General features: G+C 43.3%; 1 protein-coding gene and 1 long non-coding RNA gene across 5 annotated transcripts in view; both read left to right on the top strand.

Annotated features, from left to right (window-relative positions):
• The window catches only part of TGFA (transforming growth factor alpha), a 108,318-nt gene that overhangs the window by 71,848 nt on the left and 19,516 nt on the right, over positions 1–16,954 (top strand). The window lies entirely within an intron of this gene.
• LOC111550530 lies at positions 2,243–16,771 on the top strand. Its single transcript, XR_002734077.1, has 3 exons — positions 2,243–2,298; positions 15,655–15,778; positions 16,457–16,771. It is a non-coding gene; the product is annotated as an uncharacterized LOC111550530 (long non-coding RNA).

The raw sequence follows: 16,954 nt of genomic DNA, 5'->3' as shown, positions 1-16,954 counted from the left end.
TTAGTAGAGAGGGGGTTTCACCGTGTTAGCCAGGATGGTCTCGATCTCCTGACCTCGTGATCCACCCGTCTCGGCCTCCCAAAGTGCTGGGATTACAGGCTTGAGCCACCGCGCCCGGCCTAAAACCAATGGTTTTCTAAAGCTATCTTTGGGAGCAGACAGGTAAGAAAAGGAAGGAATAAGTCCCTCTCTTGTGACAGGTAGAAAAGGTTAGTGCAGTACCAGGAAAAGACTATTATTGACATAATTTTGTTTTTATATTTTCTGTCAAAAAGAATGAAACAAACACAGTAAATATGAAATAGAAGGTTGAGTGAGTATCCTAGTAAAAGACCCCTAATACCACAGATGTACTCTTCAAGGGTACAGATGAATTTCACCTCAATGTACTGAGAAACCTGTAGCAAAAATCACCCATCCCTGTTGGTGATTTTTAAGAAAGAGCCGCAAATGTAAAAATTGCTCGAGAATGAAAAAAGACAAATACATTTCTGACTTTAATGACATAAAAATGCCTGAAGATTGTTTAGAATGTAGATGATAAAACTTGACACTCCCAGGAAAACATGAGATCAATTTATTACAGCAAATAAAGAATGAAAACCTAGGCCCTTGAGTAAATCCATCAAAATGAGTCATAGCAGATTAACTTTACTTCTTTTTTAGTGTTGTAAGACTGATGAGGGAAATGCCACCAGCATAAGGCTGTATAAGAGAATACAAGTTGAGTTCAGCAAGGCACATGACAAAATCAAAGTATTCAGTTGGACAAAATGGAGAAATATGAGTTACAAGAGTTCACAGTTGACTAGTTGGTGAGAAGGAACAATGCCAGTGACCTCTTTAAATGAAGAGATCCCCAAACATACCCGCCATGGGTTCACCTAGGAGCTTTTGGGAAGGGCAGGACATTTTTAACTAGGTCATCTTCAGAAAACATTTGTTGATATATTCATATTGACCTAGAAGGGGGCCTCCTGGGTGTGCCAGCAGGCTTTATCCTTCTTTCCTGTTGAGAATTTTATGAGCAAATTGAAGGAAGATATGTAAGGCAAAGTTTACCATATTTAGAGATGACACCATGCCCAGAATGATAACTGAAGTACTGGATGATAGAATAAAGAGTCAAGAGGGAAAAAAAAGTTTTAAGCCAGAACAATGGATCACAGCCAACCAACCAAGTTAAATTGAACAGTGACACATTTATAATAACAGTTAGTATTTGGGTTAAGAGTAATGATTTAATTAGGAAGATATGAGGCCAAATTTGACAATAGTTTAAGTGGAGAAACAGCCAGAGGCCTTAGTTGACCACAAGCTTATATAATCCAATAACATTCCAGGACTGCTGGCAAAATTGATGAAGAATTAAGTTCTATCATTGTAGAAATCAGGTCATGGGAGATGGTTTTCCTACTGTACCCTGTTCCTGTAACCCAGAGCTTTAGAACTAGGACTCTGAGGTCACACTGCCAATTTTTGGATTTCCCTTCTGCCTCTTCCTAGTTCTACATCTTTAGGCAAGGCTTTTAACCTCTCTAAACCTGTATTCCTCATCTGTAAAATGGATAGAATAATAGAACCTATATCACAGGGCTTTTATAAGAATTAGGTAGTAGGTATAAAACTCTTAGCACAAAGGCCAACATCCAACGTATTTGGTAAATGTGTTTTGTTGTTGTTGTTGTCACCATTACTCTATAGTAGATTATTTTAAGAAAGGCACTAAAAATAAATAAATAAATAAATAAATAAATAAATATATAAATAAGAATTTTTCCGGAGGCAAGAGGTTTGCAGACTTTCTTCCTTAAAGAATACTTATAGAAACTTGAAGTGTATGTTATTTATTGCTATATGATAAATTACAATTCAGCAGCTTAAAGCAATAAACATTTATTTTCCCACATGGGGTCTGAGAGGAATTCAGAAGTGGCTTTGCTGGGAGGTTCTGGGTCAGGGTCTCTCATTGCGGTTGCTGTCAAGATGGCAACTGGGGTGCACTGTCATCTGAAGGCTTGAGTGGGGCTGAAGAATGGCTCACTTACAAGCTGTTGGTAGGAGGCCTCTGTCTTTCCATATGGACCTCTCCATTGTGTGTCCTGATGACTTAGCAACTAGCTTCCCCCAGAGTGACCAATCCAAGAGAGAGAGAGAGAGAGTGAGAACAAGGCAGAAGATACAGTGCTTCTTATGACCTAGTCTCTGAAGTCACAGCCCATTCATATTCTATTGGTCACACAGACCAACCCTGAGACAGTATGGGAGGGCATTTCACAAGGCTGTGGATACCAGGAGGTAGGGATCATTGGGAGCTATCTTGGAGGCTGGATGTCAAGGGGAGTTTAGGACCACAGAGACCCAGAGGTTTGGTGGCTGACTATAGAAATGGAAAGGACTGCTGTATAGAAGAGGGAGACATTCTGTGTAGCTTCCAAGGATGGAATTCAAAACAATACACAGAGGTTTCTGGGGGGCAGATGTTAGTGTGGTTTAAGGAAGAACCTCCTAGCAATGATCTGCCCAAACAGAATGCCAGTACTAAGGCAACTCATTCTATCTGGGGCAGTAGTACTTAGTACTGCCTTAGGGACTGAGCCCCTGAGTACTGGAAGAGTAGAGCACAGGTTGGGTGTCCTCTCCCAGGGACACCATATGCAGAACCCTGACTGGGTAGAAAGATAGCTGTGAGTACCTCTGACTCTTTGATATTTCACTTCTGGATTGGGGAGAATTTTGTGAAAGGAGACCCTTAGGGCTTCATTTCTTTTACTTTTGAGGAAAAACAAATTTTTCATGGAACTATGAGGTCTTTGCTTCTGAACCAGTATGGCTTGGAGAAACTATTAAGAGGTAAAATGACCCTGGTGTTTCTGGAATCCCTTAACATTTCTCCTTTTAAGAGCAGAGCTCCAAGTTGTTTGGTTTACACTTAGCCCAGGGGATTTAAACCAGGAATTCCCAACTTTTTTATGAGGCAGAGCCTTTAGATCATGGAAGAGGCAGGAATGTTGGCATTGAGTTTTCCTCACGGGGAATCCTGGCACACCTTGGAGAGAGGGAGGGGGTTGCAGCTCTGGGAGATATTGTCCGGGGAAGGCTCAGATATCCATCAATGGAAATCGGTCTACTCTTTGTGTATGCAAAAATACTAGCTGATGCTTTGCTGGGGATTCCCATAGAGAGAACTGAGAATGCACTCATTTTTAAAATAGACTCCTGGGGAAACTTTTTAAGTGGTTGGTGGGGGTGGCAAGGCACTGCTATATTGGTCACCGTGTGGGCATATAATGTAGAAAACATCCATAAGCAAAGGGTTTCCAGGGACATTAACACTAGAGCATACCATGTTTACTCCTCCCTTAGCCTGATCCTGAAATGATCAAGGAAATATGAAACTGTTTCTAAATGTATATCGGTACTGGAAGCTCTGAAGACTTTCTGCCAGTGCAGGTGGCAGCCCTCCTACCCTAGTCCAACAACCCCTGCTCTGGAAGACAGGATTGTGAGGAGCAGAATCACCCAAACAGCCCAACCTTGGAAGGCCAAGGTATGAAGGTGAGGGCAGGCCACTGGATCCTATCAGTGCCTCAAGAAAGGACACAGTCAAGGCCACAATAAGTGACAAACTCAGTCAGCTCTCACTACTGGCATGGCATGAATGTCTGGAAACCACAGGGGAAAAGAGAAAACTCTTTGGTGTGTACCTGTTGTCTCCTGCTTCTACCAAATAGGTTTCTTAGATATTTGAAGGCATTACAATTAAAATTCCCCTTTTCTGTCTTTATCTGGGCCCAAAATATTGAATAGTGCCATTGTCTCTGATGGAGCCCACCATAACTCCCCATCGTGCTACACGAAAGCAGATCTTTCTCTGTAAAGATGATGATGCAAGAAATCGCTGGCCACAAGAAAGGATTTTATCATATGAGAAGATTTTTTGAGGAATATCAACAAATGGCTCTATTCCTAAGAAATGAGTAAAGATATTGAATAATCTAATTTATGACTTCAAAACTGAAGCTGACATTGCATCTATGAAACAAGTAAGAAACAGCTGCAAAGAGATGACAGAATATGGTGACCAATTTTAAATCCATAGTACACTAATGAGCAGAAGATTAGACGTCACAGTAAAGTCAGTAATTTGTTTAAATGGCTGGGAAATTTCTCCCAGAACTCAGGACTCAAAAACAAAAATAATGAGAAAAAAAGGGAAAAAGACCCAGGTGATCCAATATACAGATAATTCCAAAAGGAAGAAAGAAAACCAAGGCTGACACAATCATCAAAGATCATTAAAGAGAGCTTTCTTAAGCTGAAAAAGACTTGTCCTTAAGATTGAAAGCATTAACTTCAGGGTAATTTAACCAGTTCTCATTGCAAAGAAAAGGTCTTACAAGCACTGAGGTGAAAATAAAAACAGGTTACAAAGGAATATAGTAAATCTAGCTTCAGTTTTTTTCGTCAACTACAAGTCAGAAGTCAGTGGTGGGAGGCCTATGGGGTCCAAAGCTCATGACCCAAGTTGTTATTCATATGCAAAGCCATGTACATGAATGAAACACAGATGTTCTCAGACATATAATATTTCATTACATGGATATACCTCTGACATGCCCTTCCTGGAAAAAATGTCCAAAGAGCCTCTTCAGCTAGATAACAGCTATATCAAGATTAAAAACCCCCAAGTGGGGAGGATATAATTTTTTCAAAGCCAGTGATAATATGTTCAAGCAACTGTTGTCAGTTTAGTTATACTAGTACAGATGTCAAAATTATTGAAATAGAAGTGATATATAAAATAATGAGGATATGAAATCAGATGACAGAAATAAAAACTGGTAACTGGGAAGAAAAAGAAGGAGGAAGTAAGTATGCTAATTTTTTTAATCTAATGACACATCAGATTTCATATTTAACATTGATAATTGAGAAAATAAAGTAAATTTTTTAAAAATTTAAACAATAAAAAGGGTATTTATATTCTAAATCACCACAAAAGAGGAAAGAAGTCAAAGAAACATGATCTTTTATATAAAAGACATAAAAGGCAACCTACTAAAAATAATAAACATTTGTAAAATGCTTTCTAAACACAGGTTATTTCTTCTCAGTGATAGGATGGCAAGTCGTTTGCTTAGGATATTTGTATTTCCAAAAATTATACAATGAAGATGTGTAACTTTTTAAATAACAAATTATAAAATCCCTTGTGGGGGCTGTAATAAAATGTTACTTGATGTGTAACACATTACCAGTAAAACTAAAGAATGGATGGATGAGAAGTTCCCAGTTATAATAAGATATGATCAGGATATTCTGGGCTAAGATGGTCGTGCTTTTTTTTTTCCAGTGGTAACGATTTAAGATTTTGCAGCTGGTGAGATACATGATCATGGCCATTTGGAGAACTGTAGAGCACCCATCTTCTATGTCAAGAAGATTGATATTATAGTAGTTTCCATGCTGTCCCGCCTTGGCAATTTCTGCCCAGAGGGTTTTGAGAATGCAGTAAATTTACATTAGCTGTATATCATTTCCATCAAAACAGCTGTGCCCTGCCTGCTGTCAGTTGTGGCTGCACCATTTTATATTTTGTTTTATAGAGTTGCAGAAGCAGCCTTTGCCCCATCCACACTTTGTTCAATTCACATCTGATCTCACTCCTTACCCCAAAAGACTGTTAATACCCCGGAGAGGTTTGTGAAGGTCAACCTGATCCTTCCAGGATGGAGAACGGACAGAACAGACCTTAAGCTGGGGACTAGGGTTTCAAGGTCGAGCCTCCCAGTCAGGGCCAGATTGACTTCAGATTGTAAGTGCAGGGCATGTTGGTGTTTGGGTGAGGCTCCCAGAAGAGACAGTGGGAGAAAGAGAGAAAAATGATATGATTTATTGTGAGGATTTGTCCCACATCAGAAATTCTCTAACCAATCCCCGAACACTGTTCAGACTTAACGCTTGGCATTAGAGTAACACTCCTGCTGTAACAGATAAATCCTGAATGTTTTTTATTTCCTGCTTATGTCAAAGGCTCTGCAGGTTTTCCTGGCCCTGCAGACTTCTTTCTATGTATTTATTCAAGGACCCAGGCTCCTTCCATCCTGTGGCTCCTCCCTCCTCCATGCCCTGCGGGAGCCTCTCTATTCAGACAGCAGCTGGGAAAAGACAAAGGGAGATCACACAGGGAGGTTCTTATGGACCAAGCCTGGAAGTGGAGCATGTTACCTCTGCTCAGATCCATTGGCCATATCCTGGTCACATGGTCACACCTAACTGCAAGGGAGGCTGGGAAATGTAGTCTGTATTCTGAGGAGAAAAAGGACTCCAGATTTAGGGGAAATCCTGGGAGTCTCTGGCCCACACTTTATCTTTTGCATATTTCCTGCCCCCTTAAGAGAGAAGTTTCCCAGCTGAACTCTTTCAATTAAAAGAAAAAAAGTCACATAAGTATAGTGGTTGGAAATGGAATGGATCAAATAGGCTGTACTCTTTTGGGGTTTTGTTGTTGTTTACGGTGGGAGTGTGTGAGGTTTCTGTCCACAGAGACCAAGCCTGAGGTCATCTCTTACCAAACATCTTTCTTCTGAGCATCTTCTGTCTTCTCTAAATGATTACTTTGTCTCCTTCCTCCTTATTCCTTTTTAATGATAAAACATGAGACAGTAACATGATTTTTCTTGCACAGATTAAGTCTAGATTCCTGAAGGCCAGTCTTCTATAACACTACAATTCTGTCTGTGAATAAAACACTAAAAATAAAAGTTGGTTAAGCTTTAACTGTGTTTATAATGTTGTGGGGTTTTAATTTTAAATGGTTGTGTTCAAACTCTAAAATGCTCACTTCATGAAATTTGAAAATTTATAAAAGAAAGTAATTGTGCATAATTCGACCACTCTCTTACATCTCAGCTTCTTTCCTCTTGAATATAATCTTGATTGAAGGGCTTTTATCTAAGGACAACCAAAATCATCTGTACAAAACTCAGAGGGAATAGGAAAGAGAGTCACATTTTTGTCACGGGACATAGTCCCAACTACAAATTCACTTCTATGTTTTTAAGACTGTTGAGCTTTGCCTTAAATTTACCTCTGTATTCTTCAGTTTTCTCACTTAAAATGAGGAGTATCCTTCTTCCACCCACACTGCATCTGCAAACTACAGATGAAAAAGGCACCTGTCAAAAGTTCTGAAGACATAAAATGTTCTAGAAAAACAAATCATCCCAATAGTGCTTATATGTGCTCAGTGTAGAGGGTTTAAAGGGATTATGGTTCAAAGACTCAACAAGAGGAAGCATTTTTTCCTAAGGGTGGATTGAGTTTCCTGCCAACCACTTTACCTAACAATTTTGATACTTATAAGGAGAATAGAGGCACACAGAGACTGCAAAGGCAGGTAGCCCTGGGCTCTAACGGGGCCGTTCCTCCAACAAAGCCAGAACAGAATTCCCCATCCAGCAGGACTGGGCTCCAGTTCCCAGAGCCATTCACATTCTCATTCAAAGCCAGCTGATGAGAGCCAAACATAGACCTCCTTGTTTACTTTGTGAATGGAACCTGGAAGTAAAGTATTTTCCAAATGCTGGTTGACACCAAGAGGATGTAATTACAATAAGGGGCTTTCTGGTTTGAAGATATGAAAGAAGGAAATGATTTGTCTCGGTGAAATCAAATTATCACACATTAAAAGAAAAAGGGGAGGCTTAGCTTCCAGTCCGCAAATCAAAATCATGACCTGTAATTTTCTTTTTTTTCTTAAAATTACTAAGACCAAGGTAGGGATAGAAGAAGCCGCCTGGGAGCTGGAGAACAGGGTCATGAGGAGGAAGAGGAGCTTAGTGGGAGAGAGTGTGATCTTCGTCCAGTATATTTCCCGTCTGTTTCCATTGCATTTTAATCCATAATGAATGTAGAATGGTGATTGGCAAGCTGCTTGTGGAGTCTCACACCTGCCTCTCTCCTCCTTGTGCCTTTTGGGGGAGGTAGTGATGTTCCCAGAGGGAGCTGGGGTACAGGTAGGAGGCCAAGTTGAAGTATGTATGTCGTGCATCTTTAGATGGATACAATCTCTGGTTTTAGCCCTCACTTAACATGATTCTGTTGAGGTTTTATTTTCATTTCCCAGAGCCTATTTGCTAATTAAAGCCCTTTGCCTTGGGACTCTTAGCCCTTTTAATTCCAAAATACCCCTAAATTTTCCTGTTAATTCCTGATTTGTTTATTTTCCAAAGGAGAGTCATCTTGAGTGTGTGGAAGATGCTCACAAGGACTTCTTAACTCTCAACTCTCTCACACACACACACGCCCTCTGAAGTGACAGTGTGCTGTATTAGAAAGGGCGAGAGCTTTAGAGGAAACCAACCATGAGTTCTGGTTTCAGCTCTGCCATTTACTGACTTCGCAGCATTGAACAGCCTTAAACCCCTTGAGCTCCACTTTCCTCATCGGTAAGATGAGATAGTGAGGATGCCCTTGCAAGATTTTTGTGGGAATTAAATAGAATTCTCTCTATAAAATGCTGGGCATAGCACTTGCAGTAAGTGAACAATCTAATAGTAGCTGCTACTAATAATATCATCATCATCATCATCACAGTCCAACCTCAGAAAATTCTACATTGGGTTAAAAACTCTAAGACCGGCCGGGCGCGGTGGCTCAAGCCTGTAATCCCAGCACTTTGGGAGGCCGAGACGGGCGGATCACGAGGTCAGGAGATCGAGACCATCCTGGCTAACACGGTGAAACCCTGTCTCTACTAAAAAATACAAAAAACTAGCCGGGCGAGGTGGCAGGTGCCTGTAGTCCCAGCTACTCGGAGGCTGAGGCAGGAGAATGGCATAAACCCGTGAGGCGGAGCTTGCAGTGAGCTGAGAACCGGCCACTGCACTCCAGCCCGGGCCACAGAGCGAGACCCCCCCCCCAAAAAAAAAAAAAAAAAAAAAAAACAACTCTAAGACCAGGTACTTTAGATGGAATTGAAAGTTGGCAAAATACTTCTGTGTTCATGTTATCTGATTTTCTTCTCCCTGTTGGAAAAGAAAAAGGTACCAAAATGATGCAAACTCTGCTTTTGCCTTCAAAGTAAGTGTGATGAACCCCACTGGGCTTCTCTGTATCTGTTTTCCCAGTACACACATACACACACACACACACACACACACACACACACACACACATGGCTGCTGAGTTTTCAATAACCAGTATCTTTGTAGGAAAGTAGAAACTAAATTGTCTGCTTCTTTACCAATATCTTTGTTTGAATTTGGTTCCATCACATCTGATGCCCCTTGGGTTTTTCCCAAAGGGAGAAATGGTCAGAGGGAATTAAAATGGCTCAGATATTCCCTTAGGTTTCCCCTACAGCATCTTGTTTGAAGCTGCAAAAGCAATTCAGAAGTCCATCTTAGGCCTGCTCTGAGCTCCTGGATAAGAGCACTGTGTAGCCCAGAGGTTCCTGCCCTTAGTGGAAGGCCTGAGAGCATCTCATGTTCCAGCCACCACCCTACTTCCAGCAGCTCCTCAATTAACCATCATCCCTGGACATGCAGAAATCTCTTTTGCATCTGTATTTTCAACCACTGCTCCCTTGTGTGAATAATAAGTTCCATATGTATAGTTCCCCACTCCTCCCCCAAATAAAGTAATACTTCCTCTTGTTTCTCCAGAAAGTGCCCCTTTCTGATTACTAGAAGATGTTCACAAGTGAAGTGTTCCCCTTCCTCACTGCAGTGTGATCTGTGGGTTGGGATCATGTGCCTTCTCAGCATTTGTCTTTCTGGACTTGAATAGCATCCTAATTTTCTATAGCTCTTCAGTCTCTCAATATCAGAGAAAACTGGGATCAAATTTCAGTTCTACTACATTCCAGGTACATGTCCATTGACAGGGTTATCTAAGCTTCAGTTTTGTTTTCTTATCTTAAAAATAGAGACCAATAATGCTAACCCCACGGGGTGGTTTTGATGTTTAGTGAGATAATATGGAGTCGCTGCCCTTCAGTGGGGATGGAGGGGTGGGTAGGATCTAAAGTCAGTGTATGATCAGGGAAAGTTAAAATGCAAATAGAGTCAAATTTCTTCAATATTGGAAAAGATCACTGAAGAGCTAGTAGATTTTCCAGGGATTATGTTATAGGAAAAATATGTTCTCTTTTAAGCATAGAAATTCTCTCAGTAAATTGAGAATCTGGGGTTGGGGGATGGTAGAGACAAAAATGGCCCTGCCGCACCCCACCCAGCTGAACAAGTGGAACAGCGAGAGAACTGTAGCACTGTAGTTACCTTTCTCTCTTTCACTGCTTAACTACAATGAAGGCCCCTTCTCTCTTAAACGATGGTACTGCAAAGCTAAACTCTGTTTTCAAATGGTTTTATATCCATCATTTAAAAGATATTCAGTGTTCTTGGGTTTAATAATGAATGAGTTGCATAATTATATTTATCTCATCTCCACCATCCCATACTCCCCTCTCTAAGACAGCAAAATTGAATTCCCCTCATCAGTTGGTAACACTTGAGATCAATTTCCTACTGTTAATGTGACGGGGATTCCTTTTCCGTAACCCTGCTGACATCCCCACTCATCTGAAAACTCTCTTGTTCTTCTGCCTGCACACACCGCCCCAGGAAATGCCCGTATCAATCAGTTTCCTCGATGGGGCGTTGCTCCCTCTGCAAAGGTCAGTGGCATTGCCACACCAGATGTTGACAGTGCTCTTCCTCTTCGGGATCATTCACAAAAGTAAGAATCATTCTCACCTCCCCCTACCCACATGCCCGGGGGAGCAGGGCCCCTGCTCACCAAGTCTCTCTGGACAGGCACTGGGTTCTAGACCATTTACTTCTGTAATCTCTGGCTTAGCAGTTCTGCCACCGGAGTGTAAGCCTCCGTACCAGCCTCTCCTTCACTCCATAGCTGCCTTTGCAGGTTCGCGCATCGCCTCCCGAGCTTGGAGTTCCACCCTTGTAAACTGGGCCCGCTGCTGCCCTGAAGCCAGCCTCCCATGCCAGAGCTGAGTCCAGAGCCTTGGATGACTCCAGCCTGGCCTCGGGGTGCAATGGGGGCCTTGATACCTGGGAGTATCAGATTTATACCCCCTCAGCTTCCCCAGTAGCTACTACTGACTCCCATCTTTACTAAATTAATCTACTGCCTTTTCTTCTAGACATCCAAAAAGTATTAGTTGGCTTTGCCATTGTAGTATCTGAAGACAAAATATTTAGTCCCAGGTCAGAAACTTTGGCTGAAAGTTCCTACTAAAAAGCCAGACGTCATGATTAAATTGTTAGAAAGTTAGCTATGATATTTGAGGAAGTTATGAAATGGCGATAAATGATGTAAGTTCTGCAATGGGCAAACGTGTTCACAACTTTTGACATCTGGGGAAGAGAGTTAAGAGCCACGGGCTCAGCCGGCTCCCACTGACCAGCACAGCATGAAGTCCAATTAGGGCTGCTTTTAAAGGGGGTGATTGTGCTCAGTGGTGTGGACGCTGCTCCCACGGGAGCAGGGCTGTTGGAAGGAGCTGTCCAGATGGCTGTCTTCCTGGCTCCTCTGAACTGCGGAGACCCCTCCTGTGAATTGGATGGGGGATTTCCCTGCCCCTCAATTGCTATTCCAGACCCTCTTCCTGTAAGTGGGGTTGGGCTCCAGGCCCTATTAGTGGGTCTGTGGTCTCTGGGCAAAGCTTTCACAGCTTCCCCGGAGAGCAGTGGTGTCTGCAAGATGTGCCTTTGGTTAACATGCTGGAGGGGCCTCTCATAAATTTCACGGCAACAGGAACTGAGTGGCTTTGAAACTCCAGCTGCTGGTGGGCTCGATATGAGGTCTGTTCCGAAAACTGGAACATTTGCTTTTCCTATCATCAGCTCTGAGTGCTACTCAGACTTGGTGTCTGGAGGAGATGCGCCAGAGTCCTGGGGGCCAGTGCCAGTCCTTCTCTGCCCTCAGCTGGCACATCTTGAGGAGACTTTCTTTGGACATTCCCTGCTGGCCTTTGCCACCTTCCTTTTCTAAGTGATTCTTTTTTTTTTTTGAATTTTAAGTCTCTAGGCCTTTCCTTCCCTCACTCACTATTTTCATGAATTTTCAGGAAAAAAAAAAAAAAACAGAGTGGGAAAGGGAGAGTGAAGGGAGGTAGAGAAAAAAATAGGAAGAGAGAGAAAAGCAGGAAGGAAAGAAAGAGGCAGACTCAGAGACTGAGAGAGGGGCTGAGAGAATCTTTCTTAGGAAAGATACAAGGAATTTGGGAGTGTCCTTGTAATGCTCATTTTTATAAAATAACTAGAGGCAGTTTTGCCCCCAAGGAGGAGATTGTGCTCTAAGTTACTGAGCAAACCATTACCCATTGACAAGGTTATCTAAGCTTCAGTTTAGTTTTCTTATCTAAAAAATGGAGACTATTTAGATTAAAGCAGGCCGCCTACCCTGCCTCGACTTGGGGGATGATGTAAGGAAAGCCCCTGGCACTTAGCCAGCACTCAGTAAGTGACACCCCCATCCCTACCCTCCCCCACCTTCACCAACGTGTCTTCCATAGGAATAGCCTTGTCTGCCTGGGGCGACCCTGCTGCGGTATTGGGGGTGTTCTTTGCTGAGCCTGGGATGATCTAAGACAAACACCTTTAAAGGCCCCCAAATGGGAACAGTGACTCACCCTCACTTGTTGCAGGTGGTTTTAGTAAAGCACATCAGCTCACAAGGCACCCTAGGGACACACAAGCCCCAGTGCCGCCCTCCTGCAGCTGGCTCCCCCGAAGGGTGCACAGGAAGAGCAAGTGGCCACAGTGTGGCTTGCCCTTGGGACTGTGGTTTGACACACTCCTCCCTGTCCACTTATGTCTCAAGTTTGAATCACATCCCCTATTAGAAAACCTGTGACAAGCTCCAAAGCTGCCGAATATGCTGGTGGAAGCGGAACCCGTCCTGCACATGGTGCACATTGAACTCCTCTGGGTGGCGGGGGCAGGACAGCACCCTGTGCAAAGAGCCTCGAACTTGAATTAAACGCTTGTTTTTAAGATGTTTGGTTATATGGGGGGGGCAGGGCGGCGGGGGCAGAATGCACATAAGAGAATAGAAAGAGTGAGCTTAGGTGCGTGTTCGTGTGCAGCGTGTACTTACATGGTTCTCTCTACATGGTGGATTACGGATGGGTTTTACTCTCTAATATGGTATTTATTATATATTGATTTATTTTAATTCCCTAAAATGTATCACTTTTGTAATGAGAAAATGTTTTGAAACTTTTGAAAAAGTTTCAAGAGTGAATGTATCATGGTTGTAGTTAGGTAAAGGGTTTTTTTTTTTTTTAATAAACAACCTTTTAATGATAGTCCACTAGCATCAAGCTCCCTTCATCCTCTCTGACCTTTGGGCTGAGGCAGACAGGTGGAATTACGGAGGACCAGGAGCTTGCACTCTAAGCCTCAGGCTTGTTTCCACTCTGGTCTCTGAATACACAGAGCGAGACCACCACGTGTCATCTGCCATCACTGTCACTGTTGCATGGAGTTTCTTCACAGCTTGGACTCTTCTGGCTTCCAAGTGAGCTGTGTGAAGTGAAGGAACTGATGGTTTACACTGGCAGATGCTTCTTTGGGCAATTGTTCAGGATGTCATCCACCATAGCACATGAAGCCCCCTTCAAAAACACCCGCAGAAGAAGAGAAGTTGCTCTCCGACCATTGCTCTCCAACCATAGACTTAGGGAAAGCTGAGCCTGTCCAGCTTGTGCAGAACAGGTATCTACATTCCTATCTAATGAACCTTATACATCCTTGCTAAGACTGCCAGGAGGCATAGAGTTAGATTTGTCCCTCAGTTTCGGCACGTGCGTGTGATTTTCTAGTATCCATCTTTGTGTGTTAACCCGGTGCCTGTTTTGCTCATTGCTACTCCTTACCTTTACTTTCCTTTGTCCCAATCTCTCCTTCCCTCTCTCACTGCCTGCTTGTCTGTTTCTTCCTGTTTCCCTCCCTCCTCTCTTGTCCTTCTCTTCCTTTTCTCTCTCATCGCTCTCATAACCCACCCCCCATGTCTCTCTACTCTGCCTTCCTGTCTCCTTCCCTCCTTCTTCCCTTTTATATCCCTGTCCCCATCTCTCTCCTTCTCTCTCTCCCACACACACTTCTTTCTCGTTATTGCCTTTTTATGGTACCTATTTTTATAACACCTCCTCATGTCATTTATAAGAAGAGGCAAAGATATCCATCAATAGGGGTTAAATGAGACCACAGCAGAGTCCACCATTCGCCCATCAGTTTTGGAGAAGAGTGTTCCCCAACAGATTCCAAGTTTTCTCTGTCTTTGGGTGTATTTCTACTGACCTAATACTTTACCACGAAGAACCTCAGCAGATTTAAGGCTTTAGAATCACACAGGAGTTTGAAGAGCTGGAAGATAATCAACTCCAAAAAGGACCCTGGCCTTCCTACTTTTCCAAGAGCCCATTTATCCTTTGCTTCTGTGTAACGCAAGCCTGCATCTCAAACATTAGTGTGCATCAGAATCACCTGCAGGGGGCCAGACGTGGCGGCTCGCACCTCTAATCTCAGCACTTTGGGAGGCCGAGGCAGGCGGATCACCTGGGCCCATGATTTCGAGACCAGCCTGGGCAATGTGTTGACACTCTGTCTCTACTAAGATACAAAAATTAGCTGGGTGCAGTAGCATGTACCTGTTAATCCCAGCTACGCCGGAGGCTGAGGTGGGAGGATTGCTTGAGCTTAGGAGGTCAAGGCTGCAGTGGGCCATGAACGTGCCACTGCACTCCAACCTGGATGACAAAGTGAGACCCTGTCTCAAAAATAAATAAATAAATCACCTGCAGGGCAAACGTTACAGTATAGCAATTCTATTTCAATAGGCCTGACTTTAAAAAATCACCTGGCAAGCTTGTCCCACAGATTTCTGGGCCCCACCCCAGAGATCCTGATTCGGAAGGTGTGGGCTGGGTGGGGGTGGCAGACAGACTCAGGGGAACGTGAAGCTGTCTGTCCGCAGATCACACTTGGAGGAACCCAGCTCAAAGCCCTGACAAGGGAGTTCCTCTAGCCGCTTGGAGGTGGTGGTTTAAACGGCCTTTTGTGGAGCCTGTCAAAAGCCCTTTTGAACATGTACATCAAATGAGATCCACTAGCCCAGCAGTCCCCAACATTTTTGGCACCAGGGACCAGTTGCATGGAACACGATTTTTCCACAGACTTGGGAGGGGTGCTGGTTTCAGGATGATTCTAGCATGTTACATTTATTGTGTACTTTATTTCTATTATTATTACATTATGATATTTAATGAAATAATTATACAACTCACCATAATGTAGAATCATGAGGAGCCCTGGGCTTGTTTCTCTGCAACTAGACAATCCCACTGGGGGGTGATGGGAGACAGTGACAGATCATCAGGTATTCGATTCTCATAAGAAGCACACAGCCTAGATTCCTCACATGCACAGTTCACAATAGGTTTCCCGCTCCTATGAGGATCCAATGCCTCTGCTAAACTGACAGGAGGCGGAGCTCAGGTGGGAATGTGAGCGATGGGAAGTGGCTGTAAGTACAGATGGAGCTTTGCTGCCTTGCCAGCCTGCATTGGCCTCTAGGGTCTAACCCCTTCATCTCTCTGTGTTTGCTCCTTGACACATTCAGTGAGCACAGAGAAGCCAGTTATGCAAACTACAGCAAACCCTTCCTGTCTTAATTCAACATCCAGCGTCTACTGTTAGCCAGTGACTGGGCCTGTTCCTCAACCACTCAGGCCAAGCACATGCACGTGACTGTAACCAGCCCAGGCAACTGGACCCAGCAGTCCTGCAGACTCCTGCTCAGAGGAGGGTCCAGCAGCCCCCAGTCGATATCTCCACCTGGCTTTGGGCTTCTCTGCTTGTCCTCATATGTGAAAGACAGTAACTGTCATTAAGGGCAAAAGGAGACACTTGGACTTTTAGTTACACCTCACTGAATGTATGGGGGGATTACATACTGTAGTGGTTTTACCACATGTGGATATTCATTCATATCTTGGGATTGTCAGTGGTGATAACAGGAGAGCTAACAGCTGAGTGTCATACCAGACAATCTCTTGAGTACAGAACTTAACAAGCATTACCTCATTCAACCACAGAGGCACCAAGGAGGCAGGGGGACCCGCTGTCTTGTAACTACAGAGGCAGGCTAGGAGAGGCCAGCTGCTTCAGGTGGCAGAGGCAGGATTCAAACCCATGTCTCTGACTCCAAAGCCCATGCTTTTAACCACTACACAATGTGTCTCCTTCAATGTCAAGGATTCTATTGTATTTTTAGCCTCTGCTTTTCCCCCCTGGAATTATGGGATTTCTAAAATGATGACACTTCTAGAAGCAGCTCATGAATAGAAAGATAGCAACAGGAGTTTAATATTTAGAGATGGTCTAAAATCTCCCAAGATATGAAATGTTCTATCATTTCTCAGAGAGCAAGAGCTCCAGGAACATGGTTTTTTTTCCTCAAAAAAAAAACTAAGTGGGAAAGACCCACTCCTGAAATACCCAAAATACAAGCATAAGAGGACCTGTTGAAAGGAGCGACAGATACTATATCGATGGAGCTGTCCTGAAATAGCGACATACCATGCCTCAAATTTACTTTGGACAAAATGGGAGTGGAATAAAATAAGCCCAAAGTGCTGCCTGATCAGCAGGTCTGTTGTGCATGATGGTGCTCCTGAATTGGCTGGCTATTTTTATTCCTATCTGAAAGCCAAGGATGGAAAACCCTGAGAGGTTTGGCGACCACCCCAAGCTCGTGAGAGTCATGGTACTCGGGCTCTGAGTAGGACCGTCTCAGCCCCTACTCTGCTCTTTTTTCTCTCTCCCCATTATGGGAAAGAGAAAAGAATTTCCCAACACTGACTGTGCTGCTCTCACATGGGTTTCTTGCTTTAAGTAATCTTCTTTTAAATTATTTAATT

This window comes from Piliocolobus tephrosceles, chromosome 15 (assembly GCF_002776525.5).
Source record: "Piliocolobus tephrosceles isolate RC106 chromosome 15, ASM277652v3, whole genome shotgun sequence".
Lineage (NCBI taxonomy): Eukaryota > Metazoa > Chordata > Mammalia > Primates > Cercopithecidae > Piliocolobus > Piliocolobus tephrosceles.
This window is presented reverse-complemented; position numbering and strand designations above follow the sequence as displayed.